Raw genomic sequence first — 25,957 nt, 5'->3', positions numbered from 1 at the left:
ATTGGTTTTTACTATACTGAGTAAGGGGAAGATTTTTAATTATTGCTGAATATTTTGGGGGGTCAGTTTATGTGTGTCACAAGTTAAAAAGTGTGTGATTTCCTAGAATTTTTGTGCTATAATGTTCTGTGTATGTACATGTAAACTTTTGTGTGGAGATTTATACGTACTTAGGTAAGTCATTTTCCTTTGTTATGGGTTCTTCGTATATCACTGAGATCTATACTGAAGCAGGCTTAGGTTGTAATATCCTTTATATACTTAAAATCTTAATGAAATTAGTTATTTTAGTACTTTTTAAAAAGACTTGATTAAGACTTCTTAGACATCTTTAATATTTGTAAATGTAGACTTAAAAAAAAGGGGACAGCTGGAATGTATTAAGAATTCCAAACTTTGGAACTAACATTTTCCTTTTTCAGTTTAAGTGGAGGAGACTTGATGGCTTTAGTTTTTTTGTTGTTGTTGTTTTGTTGTTGTTTTTTAATAACATGTAATGTATTATCTGTTTCAGGGGTACAGGTCTGTGAATCATCAGTCTTAACACAGTTCATAGCACTCACCATAGCACATACCCTCCCCAATGTCCATTACCCAGCCTCCCCATCCCTCCCCCCCCACCCCAAGTTTTTAAAGATGAAGAAACAAAAGGGAGGGGAAAGCCAGGAATATATTGTCCTATTAAGTATCAGTCTTAATCAGTTTTTAAACAGGATCCTGAATTCCTCTAATGTGGATTTTGTAATGGAAACTGCCACAGTTGAGGGCCAGCTCTGTCATAATCACCAATTTGGGCATCTCTGATATTTAGCAGAAATATAAATATCTAATGTAGTGTGTGTTTGTTACACTGTCATAGGAAAATTTTGTAATTGATTCTGAGCCAGATTCCTCCAGTGTTTAAGCTACTACTTGGAAATAAGATTTGGAAGCTGACCTAACTTTCTGAGTACTTCTACAGTTTAGTAAAATACAGCAAATTCAGTATGTAGTATATCTAGAAAAGAAATTTATGATTATCTTACATCAGAAAAGCTTCATGCATCACATTTCAAAGTTTCCTTTAAATAGTGAACTATTTCAGAATCTTTATGTAACCCAGTCGAAGAGGAAAATGCTCTCCAGCTCCCAGTAAGACAGCTTAGGAGAGAGCATAGTGCTTCAGAGCACAGGCTTGAGAGCCAGCTGCCTGGTGCTAATCCCAGGTCTGCCAATAAATAGCTTTGTCACCTCTCTTTGCTTCAGCATCCGCATCTGTAAGGTGGAGCTAATAGAGTAAGAGCCTCCATCTCACTATACTGTTTTCCAGATTTAATGAGATATGATGCTTCACATGCTCAAAACCCCGCCAGGCACTTGCTAAGCTCTGCTGAGCCATAGCTATGAGTATTGGTGTGTTATTAAAACTATTGCTGGGTTAACATGTGGTATATTTTAGGTTGGTTATTTCTTCATGACATCTGAGTTTGTATCTCATTAGTAACATTATCCTCAAGTAATGTTTTAGGATAGGTTACATCTGGGTTGATTTTACATTCATAAGGCTTACTACTAGAGCTCTAGATTTGTGGTATGTTGGTATTTTAAGGATCCTTAGAGATTACCTGGTTCAGTTCAGCCTGGTGCATAAATCACCTGTCTAATATCCTATTGACTGAGCCTCTAGCCTTTACTTGAATTTGAAATATCCCTGACCCTTGGGAAATTCTTCTTTGTGTTGTGCAATCCACCAGGCTGTAAACCTCCACTCCCAGCCCCTAGTTCTGCCCTGTAGAGCTGCGTGGAATTTGGTTAACAAATAACCCACCTGAATGGAGACAGGGAGGTAAAAGGATTCTTGATAATTAAGGGTTGTCTAAAAGTGACCAGAATGAATGGTGTATCAATGGGACTTAAAGGACTTTGCTCCCTCTTCATAAAAGGAGTAGGGCTTTTATTTGTAGATGGAGCTGCTTTGAGCTAGTTGGGTGCACATTTGGCGGAGGAATTTGTTCCACGGAGCCTTGGTGGGGCAGTGAGCCAGAGGGGAAAGGCAGTGCCTGGGTCTCTGGACCTCACTCTGCAGAACACCCCCCCCCCCCCGCCACCCCGTGCATTATTGCATATGTCCTTTCCTGGAAGAGGAGCTTTGTGTTTCAAAGTTTTATCTGCCATATTTTTTTAATTGCCTAAATGGAAACTCCATGAAAGTAAAGGCTGATCACCTTGTTCACTGCTGTATCTCTAACAGCTGTAAGAACTTGGGAAATGTAAGTGCTCAGTATTCAAGTGATGGAATTAACAATTAAACACTCAAATGTGAATGTGTTTTCAGTTTAGTGCAGGGAAATGTCAATGTCGCTTTCACTTTAACCAGCTCACGTTCGTGACTTTTTTTTTTTAAAGATTTTATCTATTCATTTGAGAGAGAGAGAGCATAAGCAGGGGGAGAAGCAGAGGGAGAGGGAGTAGCAGACTCCCCACTGAGCTGGGAGCCCAACGTGGGGCTCAGTCCCAGGACCTGGGGATCATGACCCGAGCTGAGGCAGATACTTAACCATCTTAGCCACCCAGGTGCCCCTAATTGTGACATTTTAAAATTGGACAAGTGTTTGACATCTGCCCCTCCCCATATTTCGTCTCTGTGAAATGACAGGAGAACATCAACCAATCACAGGCTTCATGAGTTTAATAAGTTTATCCCTTCCGTTCCTATTTGCAGCACCCAGTATTCTTTTGAAATACCAGACAACCCGGTAGTGGCCAGCAGTACCCTTCAGACCTTCAGAATTCCAAGTTCAGCTTCTCTGAGCGTTCAGTGCTGTAGGGGCACTTGTCTAAAACTTTTACCTCTCTATAGCTGGGAATCTTTAAATGTACCAGTGAAAAAAGTTTTTTCCCCTATAAGGGGAAGAAAGAAAATCACTCCCCCAAACTCAGCAGGTCTGGCTGTGAGGTTGTTCCTTCTGTCCCATTCTTCAGGCTTGTTTTTTACAGTAGAGCCAAAGAGATGAAAATCTAACCTGAGTTACAAGGAACAATAGCCTGTGATGGCTATAAAGGGAGTGATCAGGAGCAAACGAGATAGATACGCCTTTACCTCCCACATCCAATATATGTCCTTCACAGAAAAATACCAAAAATAACAGGTCCATAAAATATAGCAGCCAGAATTTTAAAATCCATTCATCCAAGGGTGGCAGAAAGCAGGACCTGGAGCTAGGAGGGTAAATGGCACAGGGAGAAAAAAAGTATTCACATCGGTCCAGGCATGGGGGCTGGCAAATGCTAGGAAAGACCTGCAGAGAAACCTGTGGTCCATTCATACTGGTGTCAGGAAGATTCCACTTTATGCGCACCAGAGACAGAAATCCCAGTTCCTCAGAGAGAAGGGAACAGGCAGGGGGTCCCTCGAAGAGCAGGTCCTGCTTTCCCTGGTGGAGGAGGGGACAAGGAAGAGAACTCCTACGGGTTCCTTCCAGTCCCACCCATCCCCTCTGGATGGCAGGTGACTCAGTGGCCTGGTGGGAGGCGGATGCGGCAAAGGGAATTTCTCTGCAGAGGCTGAGCTACTCAGGACAGACTGCAGGTAGACTGTCTTGTGGAAGAGTCAGTTGCTTAAGAAAACCACCCCGGAGAAGAGACGCCCCTGGAAAGGGTATACTTTGCCAGGGGTCTTTGCTTCATTGGCACTGATAATGAATGCAGGAAAGGAGGGAGAAGAGGCCACCACCAGTAATATATCAGGACTGCATTTCTGTGAGGAAAGCCATGGGCAAACCAAATCCAAAGTAGTAAGGCCAATTGCTTTCTGTGTTCCTTTACTGGACCAACGATACTCACAGCAGTCCAGCGAGGAGGGAGGGGACATACCCAGAGAACTAACCAGCTGACGCACAAAGCAGATGGGAAGGAGTCTCACATACATGCCTTGGATGAGGGAAAGAGCTTGCAGTGAAAGGTTGAAGAGCATGTCAGCAGTTACTTGCTGACACTGGGGAATGGGTGAGGCTTCCTTCCCGGTGCCTCAAATTCCAAATCAGCTGTCTTGAAATGGTATTTACAACTTTGCTAGGCACAGAGGGAACACCCAATGAGCACTGAAAACTGAGGTAAGGAAGAGTTCCAGCCATGACCAAACATCTCCATGTTGTGATGGATCACCAATAATTTGGTCTGTTACTGACTGTAGTACAGGAAAAAACACTTGATAAAACAAGAGGAGACTTCTACTGATGATATGTAGCTCACTTAAAGGCTTTATTTATTTAATTGACAGAGAGACAGTGAGAGAGGGAACACAAGGGGGGGGGGGAGTGAGAGAGGAAGAAGCAGGCTTCCTGCTGAGCAGGGAGCCCCGTGCGGCGCTTGATCCCAGGACCCTGGAATCATGACCTGAGCTGAAGGCAGATGCTTAATAACTGAGCCACCCAGGCGCCCCCATAGCTCACTCTCTTGCTTCCTTTCTGTACTCTGGGCTCTCCTGGGTGCGAGGACATTCTCTGCCCTTCTTCCACACTTCTCCTCTCTCTTGTGCTGAATGTGAGCATCGAGCTTTGAGATGGTACAAATTCCCCAGATGGGAGTCTTTGATTCCCCGGGTAAGGTCCTAGAGAGAAGTTTTGACACTCTCAGCCATTTCTTCACCACCCAAACTACCAACTACATGGAGGACAGAGAAGCATCTTGAAATTTTTCATCATGAAGGACCTGGCTGTTCTGGCCACTCCATCCACCTGTCTCCTACCTGCCTTGCCCCTCGCACACCACTAGCTGGCTCTGCTCCTCTTGGCTGTTCCATGCTCAGCTGCCAACTCCCGATGGGGCATTCCCAGGGCCCAGGCCGCTGCATCCACCCTGGGCATGCCCAGGCCACGCTGGGCCACTCTCACTTTCACTTGTATGTCGTGGCCTATTCTTGGTGCCTGAGCTGAAGGAGAACCTGTCAGGATGGGAAATGAGATCTCAGGAAAAAAAATATTTATAATAATCTTACGATTATTTGCAACTTTCAGATACATTCAGATATGTGAAGATTTTCTAGAAAGGAAAGAAAGGTTTCTAATTTTGTCAAAGGCAGAGGTATACCATGCTGTCCAAATTGGGTGTTTAAATCAGCTCTGCTGGATAGCAGCTTCACACTATGACCCCAGTGGTGTTATATGAGCTTAATTCTACTTTGAGTGCTAATGAAACAAGTTGGTCAGAAATATGAATTGTAAAAAGCCATCAAAACATTACAGTGTAGGAGAAAAATGTAGTGAAAATTTAACATAGAAAGTCTAAGTAGTTCCCTTTTCTGAAGGCTTTTAAAATTTGTTCTTAGGTGATGTGTGAAGACTATTTTAGATTGTAGAAGATATATGTAAAATTAAAATGACATTAGCTGAGAACGTTGCACAGTTAATTAAGGAAATCTGAGCTTCATTTTTTCTTTGGTGTTTGTATCTCTCTTTAAGGTGCCAGTAGCTTCATTTTCTATAGAAAGAGGACAGGTATTTAGGTCATCACTCATTGACATACTCCTTGAGTTATCTTGGGTCAGCATTTTCTCTGGGAAGGAACACCTTTTGATTTTGGAACCAGAATGCTGGTTCCTGCCTTCTAGTTCAGGTCCCACCCTCCCTGCACACTCTCCCTCTTTCCACCCTCCCCCCCAGCTCCACCCAGGGCTGGCCTTGGCTTAATCACTTGACTCAGTAAGTCAATAACTTCTTGACTTTGAGTGAGTTACTTAACATCATTCCATCTCAGTGTTTTCAGCTGCAGAGTGAAGGCAATAGTATATCTCAAAGTTTTGAGATACACTATATCTACTATATACTATAAAATTTGAGGCATAAATACGTACATACAATTGAAATGCTTAGAAGAGAGCCTGGCACATAGTAAATACTCCATAGATGATATTAATATTATTGCCAAATGTGGATATTTTGAGGGTAATAGAGTGGAAAAGAGCTTTTAAAGAAACTGGAAATTTCCCCATACAAATTCCAAGGAATATTGATCATTGTCTCCATGATGACGTCAGTATTTATAAAATACTGTGCCATTTCAGCCACTTGCCGTGCTTCCATTTGTACTTCCCTGTGGGAGGTGTGGAGTTGATTTCTAAGGTGCTCCATTGATCATGAACTAGGAATGCTCTAAAAAAAAGAAGGTATAAGTACTAACTAGCTAGAAAATGAAATAACTTTGAATTTTCTAAAGCTGTGCCATTACTTGGAATTTTAATTTTGTTGAATTTTTATGTAATGGAATAAAAAACTGTACCATTCTTAGATTCACAATGTTCATAGGCAAAATGGAAAAAAATAGATAAAAATTGTAATTTTGAGGGGAATGTTTTTGTTTTTTGTTTTGTTCTAGATTTATTTATTTGAGAGAGGGAGAGAGCATATGCAGCAAGGAGGATTAGGGAGCATCTTAACGGACGTGGGGCTTGAGGTCATGACCATGAGATCACAACCCTGAGATCACAACCTGAGCTGAAACCAAGAATGTAACTCTTTTTTTTTTTTAATTAATTTTTTTTTTAATTTTATTTTTTATAAACATATATTTTTTTCCCCAGGGGTACAGGTCTGTGAATCACCAGGTTTACACACTTCATTGCACTCACCATAGCACATACGCTCCCCAATGTCCATAATAACCCCACCCCCCGAACCCCCCTCCCCCCAGCAACCCTCAGTTTGTTTTGTGAGATTAAGAGTCACTTATGGTTTATCTCCCTCCCAATCCCATCTTACTTCATTTACTCTTCTCCTATCCCCTTAACCCCCATGTTGCATCTCCTCTCCCTCATATCAGGGAGATCATATGATAGTTGTCTTTCTCCGATTGACTTATTTCGCTAAGCATGATACCCTCTAGTTCCAACCACGTCGTCGCAAATGGCAAGATTTCATTTCTTTTGATGGCTGCATAGTATTCCATTGTGTATATATACCACATCTTCTTTATCCATTCGTCTGTTGATGGACATCTAGGTTCTTTCCATAGTTTGGCTATTGTAGACATTGCTGCTATAAACATTCGGGTGCACGTGCCCCTTCGGATCACTACGTTTGTATCTTTAGGGTAAATACCCAGCAGTGCAATTGCTGGGTCATAGGGTAGTTCTATTTTCAACATTTTGAGGAACCTCCATGCTGTTTTCCAGAGTGGTTGCACCAGCTTGCATTCCCACCAACAGTGTAGGAGGGTTCCCCTTTCTCCGCATCCTCGCCAGCATCTGTCATTTCCTGACTTGTTAATTTTAGCCATTCTGACTGGTGTGAGGTGGTATCTCATTGTGGTTTTGATTTGTATTTCCCTGATGCCGAGTGATATGGAGCACTTTTTCATGTGTCTGTTGGCCATCTGGATGTCTTCTTTGCAGAAATGTCTGTTCATGTCTTCTGCCCATTTCTTGATTGGATTATTTGTTCTTTGGGTGTTGAGTTTGCTAAGTTCTTTATAGATTCTGGACACTAGCCCTTTATCTGATATGTCGTTTGCAAATATCTTCTCCCATTCTGTCAGTTGTCTTTTGGTTTTGTTCACTGTTTCCTTTGCTGTGCAAAAGCTTTTGATCTTGATAAAATCCCAATAGTTCATTTTTGCCCTTGCTTCCCTTGCCTTTGGCAATGTTCCTAGGAAGATGTTGCTGCGGCTGAGGTCGAAGAGGTTGCTGCCTGTGTTCTCCTCAAGGATGTTGATGGATTCCTTTCTCACATTGAGGTCCTTCATCCATTTTGAGTCTATTTTCGTGTGTGGTGTAAGGAAATGATCCAATTTCATTTTTCTGCATGTGGCTGTCCAATTTTCCCAACACCATTTATTGAAGAGGCTGTCTTTTTTCCATTGGACATTCTTTCCTGCTTTGTTGAAGATTAGTTGACCATAGAGTTGAGGGTCTATTTCTGGGCTCTCTATTCTGTTCCATTGATTTATGTGTCTGTTTTTGTGCCAGTACCATGCTGTCTTGATGATGACAGCTTTGTAGTAGAGCTAGAAGTCCGGAATTGTGATGCCACCGACTTTGGCTTTCTTTTTCAATATTCCTTTGGCTATTCGAGGTCTTTTCTGGTTCCATATAAATTTTAGGATTATTTGTTCCATTTCTTTGAAAAAAAATGGACGGTACTTTGATAGGAATGGCATTAAATGTGTAGATTGCTTTAGGTAGCATAGACATTTTCACAATATTTATTCTTCCAATCCAGGAGCATGGAACATTTTTCCATTTCTTTGTGTCTTCCTCAGTTTCTTTCATGAGTACTTTATAGTTTTCTGTGTATAGATTCTTAGTCTCTTTGGTTAGGTTTATTCCTAAACCTAAAGCAGTGGTGATAACGGACATCCCTGCCGTGTTCCTGACCTTAGCGGAAAAGCTTTCAGTTTTTCTCCATTGAGAATGATATTTGTGATGGGTTTTTCATAGATGGCTTTGATAATATTGAGGTATGTGCCCTCTATCCCTACACTTTGAAGAGTTTTGATCAGGAAGGGATGCTGTACTTTGTCAAATGCTTTTTCAGCATCTATGGAGAGTATCATATGGTTCTTGTTCTTTCTTTTATTAATGTGTTGTATCCCATTGATTGATTTGCGGATGTTGCACCAACCTTGCAGCCCTGGAATAAATCCCACTTGGTCGTGGTGAATAATCCTTTTAATGTACTGTTGAATCCTATTGGCTAGTATTTTGGTGAGAATTTTTGCATCTGTGTTCATCAAGGATATTGGTCTGTAGTTCTCTTTTTTGATGGGATCCTTGTCTGGTTTTGGGATCAAGGTGATGCTGGCCTCATAAAATGAGTTTGGAAGTTTTCCTTCCATTTCTATTTTTTGGAACAGTTTCAGGAGAATAGGAATTAGTTCTTCCTTAAATGTTTGGTAGAATTCCCCCGGGAAGCCGTCTGGCCCTGGGCTTTTGTTTGTTTGGAGATTTTTGATGACTGTTTCAATCTCCTTACTGGTTATGGGTCTGTTCAGGCTTTCTATTTCTTCCTGGTTCAGTTGTGGTAGTTTATATGTCTCTAGGAATGCATCCATTTCTTCCAGATTGTCAAATTTGTTGGCATAGAGTTGCTCATAATATGTTCTTTTGATTTTATTTCTTTGGTGTTAGTTGTGATCTCTCCTCCTTCATTCGTGATTTTATTGATTTGGGTCCTTTCTCTTTTCTTTTTGATAAGTCTGGCCAGGGGTTTATCAATCTTATTAATTCTTTCAAAGAACCAGCTCTTAGTTTCGTTGATTTGTTCTATTGTTTTTTTTGGTTTCTATTTCATTGATTTCTGCTCTGATCTTTATGATTTCTCTTCTCCTGCTGGGATTAGGGTTTCTTTCTTGTTCTTTCTCCAGCTCCTTTAGGTGTAGGGTTAGGTTGTGTACCTGAGACCTTTCTTGTTTCTTGAGAAAGGCTTGTACCGCTATATATTTTCCTCTCAGGACTGCCTTTCTTGTGTCCCACAGATTTTGAACCGTTGTATTTTCATTACCATTTGTTTCCATGAATTTTTTCAATTCTTCTTTAATTTCCTGGTTGACCCATTCATTCTTTAGAAGGATGCTGTTTAGTCTCCATGTATTTGGGTTCTTTCCAAATTTCCTTTTGTGATTGAGTTCTAGCTTCAGAGCATTGTGGTCTGAAAATATGCAGACAATGATCCCAATCTTTTGATACTGGTTGAGACCTGATTTAGGACCGAGGATGTGATCTATTCTGGAGAATGTTCCATGTGCACTAGAGAAGAATGTGTATTCTGTTGCTTTGGGATGAAATGTTCTGAATATATCTGTGATGTCCATCTGGTCCAGTGTGTCATTTAAGGCCTTTATTTCCTTGTTGATCTTTTGCTTGGACGATCTGTCCATTTCAGTGAGGGGAGTGTTAAAGTCCCCTACTATTATTGTAGTATTGTTGATGTGTTTCTTTGATTTTGTTATTAATTGGTTTATATAGTTGGCTGCTCCCACGTTAGGGGCATAGATATTTAAAATTGTTAGATCTTCTTGTTGGACAGACACTTTGAGTATGATATAGTGTCCTTCCTCATCTCTTATTATAGTCTTTGGCTTAAAATCTAATTGATCTGATATAAGGATTGCCACTCCTGCTTTCTTCTGATGTCCATTAGCATGGTAAATTCTTTTCCATCCCCTCACTTTAAATCTGAAAGTGTCTTCGGGTTTCAAATGAATTTCTTGTAGGCAACATATAGATGGATTTTGTTTTTTTATCCATTCTGATACCCTGTGTCTTTTGATTGGGGCATTTAGCCCATTAACATTCAGGGTGACTATTGAGAGATATGAATTTAGTGCCATTGTATTGCCTGTAAGGTGACTGTTATTGTATATTGTTTCTGTTCCTTTCTGATCTACTACTTTTAGGCTCTCTCTTTGCTTAGAGGACCCCTTTCAATATTTCCTGTAGAGCTGGTTTGGTGTTTGCAAATTCTTTCAGTTTTTGTTTGTCCTGGAAGCTTTTAATCTCTCCTTCTATTTTCAATGATAGCCTAGCTGGATATAGCATTCTTGGCTGCATGTTTTTCTCATTTAGTGCTCAGAATATATCATGCCAGCTCTTTCTGGCCTGCCAGGTCTCTGTGGATAAGTCTGCTGCCAGTCTAATATTTTTACCATTGTATGTTACAGCCTTCTTTTCCCGGGCTGCTTTCAGGATTTTCTCTTTGTCACTAAGACTTGTAAATTTTACTATTAGGTGACGGGGTGTGGACCTATTCTTAGTGATTTTGAGGGGGGTTCTCTGAACCTCCTGGATTTTGATGTTTGTTCCCTTTGCCATATTGGGGAAATTCTCTCCAATAATTCTCTCCAATATGCCATCTGCTCCCCTCTCTCTTTCTTCTTCTTCTGGAATCCTAATTATTCTAATGTTGTTTCGTCTTATGGGTCACTTATCTCTCGAATTCTGCCCTCATGGTCCAGCAGCTGTTTGTCCCTCTTTTGCTCAGCTTCTTTATTCTCTGTCATTTGGTCTTCTATATCGCTAATTCTTTCTTCTGCCTCCTTTATCCTAGCAGTGAGAGCCTCCATTTTTGATTGCACCTCATTAATAGCTTTTTTGATTTCAACTTGATTAGATTTTAGTTCTTTTATTTCTCCAGAAAGGGCTTTTATATCTCCCGAGAGGGTTTCTCTAATATCTTCCATGCCTTTTTCGAGCCCGGCTAGAACCTTGAGAATCGTCATTCTGAACTCTAGATCTGACATATTACCAATGTCTGTATTGATTAGGTCCCTAGCCTTTGGTACTGCCTCTTGTTCTTTTTTTTGTGGTGAATTTTTCTGCCTTGTCATTTTGTCCAGATAAGAGTATATGAAGGAACAAGTAAAATACTAAAAGGGTGGCAACAACCCCAGGAAAATATGCTTTAGCCAAATCAGAAGAGATCCCAAATCGTGAGGGGGGTGGAGGAAAGGGGATATAAAGAGGTTCAGAAAGAAAAAAAAAAAAAGAAAAAAGAAAGAAGAAAAAAACTAATAAAAAAAGAAAACCAATAATGAAAAAATATAAAACGGAAAAAAATATATATATTAGATAAATTAGTTAAAAAACGTTAAAAAAGAAGGGTAAAAGTTAAAAAAATTTAGCAGAAGAGAAAAAAAATTGAAAAAGAAAAAAAAATTAAATTAACTGCAAGGCTAAAGAATCATGGGGAGAAAGCCATGAGTTCCGTGCTTTGCTTTCTCCTCCTCTGGAATTCCGCTGCTCTCCTTGGTATTGAAACTATACTCCTTGGTAGGTGAACTTGGTCCTGGCTGGGTTTCTTGTTGATATTCTGGCGGAGGGGCCTGTTGTAGTGATTCTCAAGTGTCTTTGCCCCAGGCGGAGTTGCACCGCCCTTACCAGGGGCCGGGCTGAGTAATCCGCTTGGGTTTGCTTTCGGGAGCTTTTGTTCCCTGAGCGCTTTCCGTAGAGTTCCGGAGGACGGGAATGAAGATGGCGGCCTCCCAGTCTCCGGCCCGGAGGAGCCGAGAGTCTGGGGCCCCACTCCTCAGTGCGCCCTCAGAGAACAGCGCCCAATTGCTCCCGTCACCCTGGCCTCTGGCCGCGCTCCGAGCTGACCGAGCCTGTGACCGGTTCAAGGTAACCCCGAGCTGTGAGCTCACTCCTCGGCTCTGTCTCTGTAGCCAGCTTCCCGGTTCTAATACCTGTAAGCTCTGCGACACTCAGACTCCCCCGATCCTTCTGTGACCCTGCGGGACCTGAGGCCACGCTGACCCCGTGTGCGCTTCACCCCGGTTAAGCCTCTGGAGCGATGTCCCTCAGCGGAACAGACTTTTAAAAGTCCTGATTTTGTGCTCCGTTGCTCCGCCGCTTGCCGGGAGCGGGCCCCTCCCTCCGCGGTCTATCTTCCCGTCGCTTTGGATTCACTTCTCCGCCAGTCCTACCTTTCAGAAAGTGGTTGATTTTCTGTTTCTAGAATTGCTGTTCTTCTTCTCTTCGATCTCCTGTTGGATTTGTAGGTGTTTGCAATCTTTAGATAAGCTATCTAGCAGATCCCCTGTTACCTGAAGTAGTCTCAGCCTGCTACTTCTCCGCCATCTTGACTCCTCCCCAAGAATGTAACTCTTAATCGACTGTGCTACCCAGGTGCCCCAGGGGGAAAGTTTTTTTTTTTTTTAAATAATTATCTACATCAATCAAATTCCGTGGATGTCTTAATTATCATTTTGTGTTTCAGAGATTGGAGGAGATTTTGAACATGCTTTCTTTTCCCCCCCAGTATATTGGCCATTATATTTAACAGTATTTGGGGTTTTTAAAAATAGAGGTAATTAATTACGAAGCATTTTGATGTTAAGCAGGCAAAGGAAACACATTACTTTGTGTAAACAGAGGTTAATATGGAGTCTTTGAAGTCTAAATATTGAAGTATTTGCCTAAGAACAAAATTCTTAACTATTTAGGTTTCTTCTGGCCTGTAATGAACTACAGTGGTGGGAATAACACAGAAACATCTTATGTGTGAGACATTTGGGTCTTGTTTGGAAAGCACGAGGGATCTAAGTTTTCAGGTTTACCTTTGACTTACACTGATAAGTTAGAAAACTTTGTTCCTGTTTTCCTCTCCTTTTTGTGGTCTGATTGGCTCATGGTTGGTAAAGACAGAAGCATATGTTTTTCAGAGGGATAAGCCTTCATTTTGTTTACATTTTAAAGATCACCATCTCTGGAACTGGCACTGGGACCAAAGAATGTTTATGACTTCCATATTAACATGGGGATGGGTCGAAAGATGTTAAGTGAGGTTTATGTTCAGTTCTGTTCTATGGCTTCCTTGGGCCCCGGCCAAGATAACTTGGTTTTGTAAGAGCCAAGAGAACCTGCCTTATAATCTCTTTTTTATAGCCGTTCTCATGTTTTTATCTGAAAGCATCTACCTTGAGGACAGAAGCTCTACTTTGCAGAGTGAAAAACAACTGTTTCTAATCTTAGCATGTGGACAACAAGGAGAGGGACCAGAGGTATACGTGTTTTCAGACACGGTTGTGTTTCACACCTGCCCTAGTTGTATTACTGGTCAAGTGGATTTTGTGGCCTTTGGGCAGGATTGCCTTGGGAAGATGGAAACACAAGAGGGATAGTTTCTAATTTAGAAAGATCTCTGGGACTCCATTCCAGAAGTGTTGTGGGTTTGTTTGTTTGTTTGTTTGTTTGTTTTTACCTGAGCGTGTCAAGTGGGGTGTGGTGTTTCCTGCTGTGGATGTGGGGAGAACCATGTCACACCTTCACAGAGAAGGGAAAAAGCACCCGATGGCTTACATGATTTCAGAACATCACAGGCCCAGCTCCGTGTTCACTTTTCCAAGGTCCTTCCTGTTGCACTGAACTCTGGCCCTGCCCCCTCCCACCCTCTGGGGACTGTGGAACCCTCAGGGAGGAAGTTGCCACTCCTATGCCCTTTACTCTCTCTGTGCCCTCTGGCAGAATTCTGTCATGTGGGTCCAGGCCCCATCTCAAACCACATTCCTCCTCAGTGCCCAGACTCCTGTGTGAAGTCCTGGCCGGTGTGATTGCAGCTCCTGTTGACCCACTGCTCACAGAGGCATAGGAACACATAGCCCAGACTGTAGAACCCAAAGAAAGCTCTGGGTGACCTCTGCTATTTAGCAGCTGCTCTTAGCACCAGTCACTGTGGCAACTGGGCTCTGTTTATGAAAATGAACAAGGACCTCAAGGCCGGGGCATTCACACCATGGACAGAGCTCCCCCTGGAAATACATTGCCTGCCAGATTGCCAGGGCTAAGCCAAAACAAAGACATACCAAACAAAAGTAGCTGGGGAAGTGTTCTGCCCTTGGGGAACATGCACCATGGCCTAATTGCCTGATATCCTCCTTTACCAAATAGAACCGTGCTAGGATGAGCTTATCTTGGTTATGCCAGAGAAAGAAGGAGGCAAAGACCCTGGTACTTGAACGGATAATTTTTTGAATCTACCCTTGTGTTGCATAGGGCTGGCCTCTAGCTGTGGGTTTGGAAGGAAGTTAAGTACCAAGGATCTGACTTTTTGAAAATCTTATTTTAGGTCCTGCTTTTTTGTAAACTGTAAAGCTATTTTTGGGTCTGCACCTTTAGAATAGACCCTTGTCTGGAATAACTTGAGTTTGGAGTTTGTCCTCTTTGAGTCCTTGCTTTCACAGTGATGGTCCAAGTACTCCCCATGGGAAATGGTGAGCCATAGAGATCTTTGAGCACACTGTGAAACTCAGAGCTTCCTTTAAGGGGACTGCTATGTTCTGGGTGTTTCTAGCATTCTTAGGTTTTATGATTCCATGGCTGGACCCTTCTAGCATATGTGTCTTTTAGTCTCATTTAGATGCTCACTGGGATACTCCACTGGGGTGTAGATAGATGAAACTATAGCCTACATTGAAAGTTCCAAGAGTTTAGAGCTGGAATGACTCTTAAAAATTATCAGACCACACTGCCCTCTTTTATAGGTGTGTAAACCAAGGATAAATTCGCTTGGCTAGTTTGGCAGAGCTGGGGCAACTCCACAGGTCTTCCGAAGCCATTCCAGAGCTCCCTTCCCTGAACTGTGCCTTGTCTCTGTAAAATATCCATTCATGGAGTGCTTAGCCGGCTCAGTCTGTAGAGCCTGTGACTGATCTCAGGGTCATGAGTTCAAGCCCCACATTGGGTATAGAGCTTAATTAAAAAAAAAAAAAAAAAAGACTTAAAATAGTCATTTGGTGCATTGAGAAGGACTTGAGGTCTGTCACCTGGTCTTGATCTGATAGATGTCAAGGAATTGGGATAAAAGGGGAGTGGGTTCTGGGGTGGGGTGCTGCTGCTTATGAGTACAGTGAGGAGAATGTGGGCTTAAACCAGAGTACCTTCCTAGAGGGATTCAGGCCTGTGGCTCTATCCCAGCAACCCTTTACTCCTTAATTTCCTCTCTAAATCCTGGGGTTTGAGCAGCTGCTGCCCCTCATGAAGGTGACCCATCCCAAGGGACCCTTCACTGCAGGGAAGGAAATAAAGCTAAGTGTACTTGGTCCTCCTTCAACACTCAGGTCTTTGAGGTTACTGGGGTGGCTGCCACTGTTTGCTCATGATAATTCCTTACGAACTCTCCTATTGATAAACCAAACCAAATCAGTAGTGGTCTTCCTTTATCTGAGGATATAAGTTAAATTATAACCACAAGTATCCTGTCGGTTTCCATTTGTTTGGGTACTGAACATTTGTACTCTGGTCTCTGACTGTGATGTTTCTGCCCTATCTTGCCGGAGATCCCTCTGTGAAATGTGAGTTTGCCATGTGGCAGGCTCTTTTTCCTCTGGCCAGTTAATGAAGCTAAAATACTGTTGGGGTTGATTGGTCATATCTGAGGGTTCATCATGGGCATGAGTATAGGTATAAGCAAATCCCATGCTCTCCTATGTGTAATTGTAATCAAGGGAAGAAGACCACTTTTCCCGGTTTATTTTGTAACTATCATGACATTCAAGTTCTCTTGACAAGGGATAGGGAAGAAGATGGAGTATGTTCTGTGCTGGCTTTGTCACAGGCTTTGGAGGGCAGACCTCAGGGTGATCTGAAAAATCAGTGCCCTGAACTAGGTGAAGCCATTAACCAGAGTGATGTCTGGACAGTCTGGAGCTGAGCAGGTTTCTCTAGTATCTATTTACAGCTAGCCATGGAGGTTAATAACAACTTTGCTGGGAGCCAGTGTCTGCACTGGCTGTAACTCACTTGTATTCTGGACCCGGGTCAGAGAAACTGAATAGATTTATTCATTCAGGGAGCAGTGAGTAACAGCAGCCTTAGCTGCAAAACCAGCTCTTTTCAGCTTTTTGATGATGTGCTCTATTATTGTTTTTAGCAGGTTGGCTTAAAAGTGAACCTGTTTTTGTCAAAGCTTTATTCCTCTCTGTCCAGCACTCACATGCTTGCTTCTAGTTTGCTGCAGTCGATTAGTAGACATTTATCAAGTGCCTACTATGTGCCAGGAACTGTGTTATCACAAACCAGTGACTTATTCTTAGTTAATGAATGACCTTATGCAGCAGGCATACAAAGGAGCCTTAAGAAGGGGTGGATAATTGGGACCTTTTGTGTCTCTTCCTGCTCATTCTTCCATGCCTTCACATCAGGGAAAGGAAGTGGAAGTCAACTTAAATTAGTTTATTTTGGTAAGAGCAGTTTTAGAAAAGGTTTGGAGGAGGAGATTGAAACTATTGAGACTTAGGAGGTTTGGGGACTACTGCTGGAGTTTTCCTATTTCTTCTAGCCCAGGGACTTTGTCCCAGTTACCACTGATAATGAACCCTTTTTATGTTTAACTGTCTTGTCAGTAAGTCAGTGACACATGCTGAGAATAGAAGCCAGTACCATTCCATGTTGTAAACGCCAGTCTATACACACCCCACTGGTTCTGTTGTTGTGATTGTTGCTATGATGCTTAGCATCCAGTGCTAGCCCTTTGCCTGGCATTTTACATCACACCTACAGGGTCCCTAGCCCTATCTGCTTACCTTCCCTGGAAGCTCAGGACCTTTTCCACATTGCACCACAGGAAGTGGTGGAGGGGAAGGGACAGAGAGCCTTCCCTCTATAAAACGAGGTCCTTGCTTGAGGCAGTGAAGGGAACTGTATAAGTTTTAATAAGGAAACCTTTAATCAGGTAATTTTTTTTTTCTGTTAAACTCTGCTTTTTAAAATATTTAGGGTTAAGTGTAACTCTGTTCATTGTTTTCTGCTCTTTTGAAATACGTAACTTGCGATGGTTGACCATGTGCTAGACTCAAAGAGATGTAGCCTCTAACCTATGCTCTGTAAGTGCTTCCTGACCCATGAGGGAAGAGAAAACATTAGGTGACATCATTAGAAGCTTTTTTAGTTAATGCAGGACAGGAGAAAATGGAAATTGGACTAATTTCATTCAATTCTTAGGTTGTTCTGTCTTTTCCATAGGGTTATCTTAACTGAAGACAGGTTTCCTGGTGGTTATAAGAAGAGCTCAGTAGGTATCAAGGTTTTGTTCATGATCCAAGGAAGAGTGATGTGATGCTGCCTTTGGCTTTTTTAAGAGAGAGAGTGCCTCTTTCCCCAGACCCCCAGCATATCTCTCTCTGCATTCACTGGCTGAATTGATATAGCTCCATCTGTCCTTGAACCAGTCACTGGCAATGAGTAATGGAGTTGCCATGACTGGCTTAGATTGATCAATCACGTTGCTTACCATAGGGATCTCCTGCCAAAATTCATGTGAGCAGACTTCCAGTAGAAGAAATGCACATCTAGTAGTACTGTGTAAGAATAAGAGGTCAAAGGCAAAGTAATGGAGAGGTGGTCCTGGCCCTTGTTTATGTTCCCTCAGTTCCTAGACAGCTTTCTGTGGTACCCTCTAGCGTGCTACCCTATATACCTGCCTCTCTTCCCATTTCTAGGATATAACTTCTTAAGGCTAAGGTACTATCTCACTCGATATTTGTGGCCACTATAGCTGGCACATATGGGATTTGAACAAATTGAATGAAAGGAGATGTTTCAATTTTTTTTGCGTTTTAACTTTTATCAAACATTCCTTGAAGTAAGTGGACCTTTGATATCTTATTCATTAAATATTTTATAACAGCCGTGAGATATAATTCACCTATTTAAAGTGGTTACAACTCACTAGTTTTTAGTTGTTCATTCAGAGTTGTGCAACCACTACCACAGTCGATTTTAGAACATTTTCATCACTCCCCAAAGAAATTCCCTACCCATTAGCGGTCACTCTCTACTATCCCCTTCTTCTAGCCCCTGACAACCACTAATCTACTTTCTGTTTCTATGGATTTGCTTATTCTGAACATCCTGTGTCAGTGCAGTTCTACAGTATGTGACTTTTTGTGTCTGGCTTCTTTTACTTAGCATAATGTTTTTAGGGGCCATCCATATTGTAGCCTACAGTAGTACTTCACTCTTTCTTATGGCTAAATGGTATTACAATATATGTGTAGACCACATTTTATTCATCCATCATCAGTTGATGAACATGTGTGTTGTTTCTAGTTTGAGGCTATTACGAATAATGCTGCTAAGACCATTTGTGTACAAGTGTTTTATGTGGGCATTTGTTTTTATTTGTCTTGGGTATATGTGTACCTTGGTGTGCAGTAGCTGGCTCAAATGGGAGCTCCGTGTCTATCCTTTTGAGGAACTGCCGAACTATTTTCCTCAGTGGTTACATTTTACATTCCCAGCCTAGTTTTTCCACATTCTTGCCAGCCCTTGTTATTATTTGTCTTTTTGATAATAGCCATCCTGGTGGGCCTCAAGGGGTATCTCCTTATATGTTCATCAGTTTAAAAAAACAAAACAAAACATTTGATTGGTTGTGTCAGAAGCTCTCTGTTAGTAACCTTGACCCTTTCTACCTCTCTGATTTCATTCCCTTCATGTTTTTCCTCTTAATTTATGTTCCACACCACTAAATTGTTTTGTAGTCTCTACACTACCATGCTGTTTCTTACTTCTAGACCTTTGCTTATGTTCTTCCCTCTGCCTGGAATATGAATAGAAATGCTAATGCTAATAATAATAATGATAGTACTGGTTAACTTTTAACATAGCCAGCTAGTCATAGAGCAGGCAGTTGGTTCCAGAGTCTATGTTCCTAAACACTGTGCTATATATTTTTTTCTTTTAAAATCAGCTTTATTGAAGGGTGCCTGGGTGGCTCTGTCAGTTGAGCATCTGACTCTTGGTTTCTGCTCAGTTCATGATCTCCGGGGATGTGAGGTCACGCCCCTCATGGGGCTCTGCACTCAGTGCAGTTTGCTTGGGATTCTTTTCCTCTCCCTCTGCCTCCCCCTCTGCCCCTCACCCCTGCTCACAGGTGCATGCACGTGTGTGCTTTCTTTCTCTCTCTCTCCCGTAAGTAAATAACAATTTTTAAATAAAACCAATTACCTTTATTGAAGTAAAATTTACAGGACTAAAATGCATATATTTTAATGGTACAGTTTGATGGATTTTATATATAATGTATACACTTCTTTTAAAGATTTTATTTATTTATTTGACAGAGATCACAAGTAGGCAGAGAGGAAGACAGATAGAGAGGAGGAAGCAGGCTCCCTGTTGAGCAGAGAGCCCGATGTGGGGCTCGGTCCCAGGACTCTGGGATCATGAACCGAGCCGAAGGCAGAGGCTTTAACCCACTGAGCCACCCAGGCGCCCCTATAATGTATATACTTCTTTAACCACGGCTGCAATCAAGTTATAGAAGATGCAGATTTTTGTATATCACTCCCTCCTTCCCTCGCCCCAGTTCTCCTGTCCCTTTGTAGTCAATATCCCTGTCCCAGGCACTTACTGACCTGCTTTCTGTCACTATAGGTTACTTTGGCCTGTTGCAGAGTTTCATGTATTCTCTTGAGTCTGGCTCCTTTTGCTCAGCAAAAATTTTTTTAGAGTTAAACAAGTTGTTCTGCATATCAGTAGTTTCTTCCTTTTCAATGCTGAGTATATCCATTGTATGGCTACACCCCACTTTGTGTGTTCATTCACATGAATTTGCTTGTTCTCTTTATTATGAAAAAAATGGTATGAACATTTGAAAACATGTCTTTTTATGAACATATCTTCCAATTTTTCTTGGGTAAATACCTAGGAGAGCAGTTGCTCCATTGTATGGTAAGTATATGCTTAACTTATAGAAACTGCCATCCAGTTCTCCAAAGTAGATGTATCTATACTGATTTAATATATATATATGTATATATTTAAAGTAAGCTCTGTGCCCACCATAGGGCTTGGAACTCATGACCCCGAGATCAGGAGTTGCATGTTCTACCAGCTGAGCCAGCCAGGTGCCCCCTGTATTGATTTTAGTACATATTTGTCCTTTCTTCTCCTTTTTGCTTGGGTAGCTTCAACTAATTCTTTTTTTTTTTTTTTAAGATTTTATTTTTAAATAACCTCTGTACCCAGTGTGGTGCTTGAACTCACAGTCCTGAGATCAAGAGTCACATGCTTTTCTGACTGAGCCAGCCAGGCACCCCTTAACTAATTCTGAAGAATTACCTCAGACATCACCTGCTTGGAAGGCTTTTTAGACACTTTCATCTTTCCCTCTTTTGAGGTGAATTAAGGAGGTTCCTCCTCCATGTCCCCATGGCACCTTGGTTATTGAAATTGTTACCTTGCCCATCTTTTCATCAGACTGAGCTCCTTGAAGATGAAGAAAGTATTATTATTTCTGTATCCCTTGTGGTTTGGATGATAAATCTAATAAAATATAGCTAGATGCTCAGTAAATGTTTGTGAATGGGTGACTGACTGGAACATTATTCAGCTTACAGGGGAGTTTATGGCCCTGTAAGGGAAGTAAAACAGGCAAGTAAATAACTATAATGTAAAGTAGAAATTAATGAAGGTGAAGAACAAAGTTTATGGGAATTCAGAGAGAGAGAGAGAGAGAGATGGCTTTTAATAGGGATGGTTTGAGAGGTTAACAAGGGAGGTGGACATTTCAGCTGAGCCCCAAAAGATAGATGTAGATGTATAGAGATACTATTGGTTTTAAGAGGATTTAATTTGAACTTCTGTCCCAGAAGGTTGAGCAGGTTGGAGGTTGAAGGCTGTGTTTGGGCCGGTTACACTAAGATGCCCTGTTTTGTAAGCTTTGCTATTCCCAAGAGGTACTAGGTACTAGATACTAGTACGAGCAGGTATTAGGGGATACTGAAATGTTTTCTTTTTGGCAGTAGAAGAGTATGAATATGTTTCTCTGTGTGTCTTTCTTTTATCTCTCTAAATTCTAAGTCTTCTAGACTAGAGGAAAAAAAGCTTCTCTTAACCTCTTTTCTTCTCACCCTGTGATGTGATAACAGTCACATAAGTCACATCATTGCCACGGCCCTGCCTTGGAGGTTGTCTCATGTCCCTGGTCCCAGACGTCTGGGTGCACTTTTCAGTGTGTTTGTGTACTTTTCTTCTTTATCATATGTTCATAGAATATTATAGCTGGAAACTTTAAAAATAATCAGATATCGGGATCTCGTTCTATAGATGAGAATTGACCTTGAGACCCATACCATTGCCTGGTTAATGATAGTAATGTTTAAAGCTGTCGTTCATTGAGCATATTGGTATGTGTCATATGATAACCCACGTGACAACCTGGCAAGGTGTAGGTATGTCTCTGTTTTACAAATGAGAAAACTGAGGCAAAGTCTCAGACGGCACAATGCAGAATGAGGAGTCAAAGCCAGAAGTTTTCACTACTGCCTGCTACTGAGCCCAGGCAAGACCCTGGCTCTGCTGGGTCACTGGCCACAGAGAAGGAAGTAGGGCCACAGAAAGCCCTCAAGTAGAGGAGAGGCTGTCTTCACACAGGTGGAGTAGAACAGGGTTCTCTGCTGCCTACCGAGACCCTGGAGTGCTGGTCTTTTTGAACCACATATGATGCTGCCCCAAATAAGACATCCAGAGCAGAAAACTACTCAGCCAGTTTCAGTTGATTCAGTTGGCTTGATTCAAAATTATTTGTATGACAGTATGTATTTTTAGTTTTTAATTATACAAATAAAACTGTGTTCATTATACAAGTAATAAAAGACTTAAAATACATGTGCATGGGGTGAAGTTGATTCAGAGAGACCAAGAGCAGAGTCCCAGTGCCCGTTCAGCTCCCTGACCCCACTCTAGCACTGCCCCCACCATAGGTAGGAACTATTTACCATTAGAATTATGTGTTCAGTCCTCTTTCTCTGTGCACTTGTGTACATCCACACATAGTTTTAGGGAGTTAATAAGTTGTATCATTCTTTATGTACTTTTCTATAATTATTTAAAAAAAGCTTAACAATATGTCATTGAGATGTTTCTGTCAGTACAAATAGCATTATTTTAACTGCAGTGTATATATTTCATGGTACAGGTGTACCCTCATGAACATTTTAGGCTATTCCTAGTATTTCTCTATTGTAAATACTATGGCAGTTAACACCTATGCCTGTAACACGGTAATACCTTTACAGTTATGTTGTAAAGTTTTGGTGTAATTACAGTTATGGTGTAATACCTTAACAGAGGTGTTGGCCGCTTCACATGATACCCAAACCTGGCTGAGAATATTTTGCAGAGGGCTCAGAATATTCTTACTGGCCTTTATTATTGAATGGTCACACCCTCTGAAATGTATTAATTGAGCATTACGATTTCTTTATAAGCAAAAGGTTAGTAACGACTTAATATGTGCTAGGTACTTTCTTATCTATTACCTCATTGAAATCTTTTAACAGTCCCATGAAAAATGTGCTGCTACTTACCATTTACCTGAAATTAAGACTTGGAGAGACTGTGACTTGCATTAAGAGACACTGCTTCTAAGGAGCCCATTCAGAATTTGAACCCTTGTCCTCTGTTACCAGTGCAGTGTCTCTTTCTCCATTGTTCTGAAGCCGGTCCTTTCTCTTAAAGTCTTTAAAGAGAAAAATTATAGGAAGTAAAATGTCCTTGAAATAGCGCATCATAGCGTGAGCAGAGAGAGGAAGAGCGGGCATCCTCTAGGTCGGGGGTGGTGTGGGGGTACAGCCTCTGTCTCTGGCATCAAGCTTGGAGGTATGATTCATGACTTCAGGAGGCTGCGAGAGCGGCTACACTGAGAGACCTCGGTGCCCTGACAGCAATGTCCTGCTATTGTGGGCTGTGGACTTAGTATCCTGCTAAAAAAAAAAAATCACCACCCGGAAAGGCTGTACGTTTAGATGCAACTGCCTCTGAGGGCCCTCCCCCAACAGGAGAATGGCCCTCAGTGGACAGATTTTCTCTGCTCCCTTTGAGTCTTCATTTCCGTATGGGTCAGAGGTTATTTTCAACCTGGGGAATGCCTTAGCTCTTTGGGAACGGGACAGTGCAGTGGGGCGATGGTCGGAATGGAATCATTGTTTTGAGCTCTTCCAGCAAGGACCCTGTGCTTGTAGGTTTTCTGAAGTAGGTGTGAGCAGCCTTTCCTCCCAGAGGTGAAATTTGAGCAGTTTGGAAAGGGGAATCCGTTCTGCTCTTCTGGCAGAATGACCCATGTCCATGGGTCGTAGGGGGATCCTGTGCATGCTGTAAAGTAATCAAAATTTAAAAAGAAGTCATCAGATATATTGGAGGAGGAAAGTTAAGAAAACCTGAAAAAAAATACAACGAAATTCAAATCCCTTATAGAGTAAATAATGTTCTTACAGTGAACGTGTCAGCATTTTTAACAGATGTGTGCTCAAGTGTGTCGTGACTCAGAATGTATACAGAAGGCACAAGCACAAACGTAGTCAGTGTTTACATTCAACTTTCCACCTCCAAAATACACACATAGATGGTCCCACTTGTGTAGGTGTAATTACACCTCTGAAAACTCCCTTGGTCCCTTTTTCCTCCTCCTCTCCTCAAACACATATTTTGTTTTACTTCCCTAAAGATACATGATACATATGAGAGAACATACTACTCAGTTGCCTCACACCTCTCTGAGTAGTGTATAAAGCATGACGTGGTGAAACACCGGGGACGCAGATCCACTGGGAATCCTAAACACTGGTTTCCAGCCGCAACTGTGCTGGAATGAAAATAGAAAACAATGAGGCATGTGCAGAGTCAGCTTTTCTCTGTGTCTCTGCTCAGCAGTTTTCCCGCTGTCCTAAACTTTACTTTAAAAAAAGCCGGGGAAAAAGAGGAAATGATCCAGTGTTTTAGAACTTTGGTATAAAATAGCAGTTTAGGGTTGTAGGGACACTTACTAAAAAACCAAAGCTTAGTTAATGGTGAGAAGTCTCACTGTTCGTTGCTCTGTTGTGAGGACTTGGATGTGTGTGCGCCCAACGCAGTTCACAGCTTGCCACCCACGTGAGAACAGACACAGCCGTGGATTTCCGTGGCGGCGTGGTACCAGCTGCATTTGGTCTTCATGAAGCCTGGGTTTTATTTTTGCTTTTGCTGCCCACTTGCTGTGGAACCTTGGAAATGCCATTTTTTTCATTCATCTCCCAAAGAATTCCATCGAACAAGTATTTACTGAGTGCTTACTATGTATGAGGTCTTGTCTCAGGGCTGGGGAGGATGAATAAGATAACACTTGACTCTAATACGCTTAGATGCGGGGGGAGTCCTATAGTTTGGTGCTGTGGTGTACCCATCAGAGAAGAGCCAGCTTGCTGCAGGGATCCAGAGGAAGGGGTGAGGTTTCGTCTAGCTGAGAGAGGCTTCATGGAGGCAGCAAAGAGCATTAAGGTGAGCGCTGAAGTCTAGCTGGGCCGCAAGCATGGTGGGGACCTGGAGTGGAGACAAGTGCAAGAGCTGCGGATGCAGGAGGCCTTTCTGCATGACCAAACCCCATAAGGGAATGGTGCTGTGTTGTGGTAGGTGCTGACTGCCAAGCCAAATGTCCTTTAATCTTCTTCAGTTTCCTCATCTGCAAAAAAGGCAGATGAGGTTTCCTTCTGTTTCCATGTGCCGAAAAAAGAGAGTATTATGTTTGCCCTGTAATCATGAAAATCACGCCTGGTCCAGTGGGTTTTATACTTCGTGCTTGAAAACTATTAGGTTTTTAGCCCCTTATGAAAAGTAGACATCCAAAAGCAGCCCCCACTTTCCTTCTTGTTTTTTTGTTTTAGCACCGTTATCATTAGGATGCTATTTACTATAGGCAGGACTTGGTAAATAGGAAGAAAACCCTAAATGTTGTGTCCAGCCTTTTTCATGAATGGTGCAGGAATCCAAGTTGACATTCTGTAGTTTACTTTGAAAACTTTGTTAGTGCAGTATTATTTCGGACATCTGTAGATGCATCTGTAAAAAGGAGAAAAGCCAAGACAGAGGGAAATGTGAACTTGAAGTACGTTCATATTTTCTCCCTGTTATCAGTAGCATTTTCGGAAAGTACTGATTAAATATGAAGGCTGATTCCAGTTTTTGGTTTACTTGCCTTGCAGCGTACCAAGTCAAGGCTGAGCTGGGGGCCACCTTCCAGAAAGCAAAGACTTCCTTTCTGACTGGAAATAGTCTGTATTTTGTTTGACCTTCAGAATACTCGTGGCCTTGCTGAAATACGTGGGCCAACATTTGTCCTGGCAAGGCCAGCACAGTTTAATATTGGTGTCTGCAGAGATTACCTTATAGGCCGTTCAAAGCAGCGGGAGAAAGGTGACTATAGTAACTCAAACATTGCATCCTTTCCGGCTTAAAAACCAAGGAGGTGATTTAAAAACAGGCAACATTTGGGCGCCTGGGTGGCTCAGTGGGTTAAGCCTCTGCCTTCGGCTCAGGTCATGATCTCAGGGTCCTGGGATCAAGCCCCGCATCGAGCCCCACATCCGGCTCCCTGCTCAGCGGGGAGCCTGCTTCCTCCTCTCTCTATGCCTACTTCTCCACCTACTTGTGATCTCTGTCTGTCAAATAAATAAATTAAAAAATCTAAAAAAAAAAAAAACAGGCAACATTTGAAAACAAACACCAACAATGAAA

The 25,957-nt window shown here is 42.0% G+C and overlaps 1 protein-coding gene and 1 pseudogene across 2 annotated transcripts in view; one reads left to right on the top strand and one right to left on the bottom strand.

Moving 5' to 3' along the window:
• Window positions 1–25,957, top strand: part of TGFBR3 (transforming growth factor beta receptor 3) — a 203,270-nt gene that overhangs the window by 44,434 nt on the left and 132,879 nt on the right. The gene's annotated exons all lie outside the window — the stretch shown is intronic.
• Window positions 3,598–4,697, bottom strand: LOC116873433 (annotated as a pseudogene).

Source organism: Lontra canadensis, unplaced genomic scaffold (assembly GCF_010015895.1).
Source record: "Lontra canadensis isolate GAN:19392208 unplaced genomic scaffold, GSC_riverotter_1.0 scaffold33, whole genome shotgun sequence".
NCBI classification, from domain to species: Eukaryota; Metazoa; Chordata; class Mammalia; order Carnivora; family Mustelidae; genus Lontra; species Lontra canadensis.
Note: the sequence above shows the minus strand (reverse complement) of the source record. Positions and strands in the feature narration are given on the sequence as shown.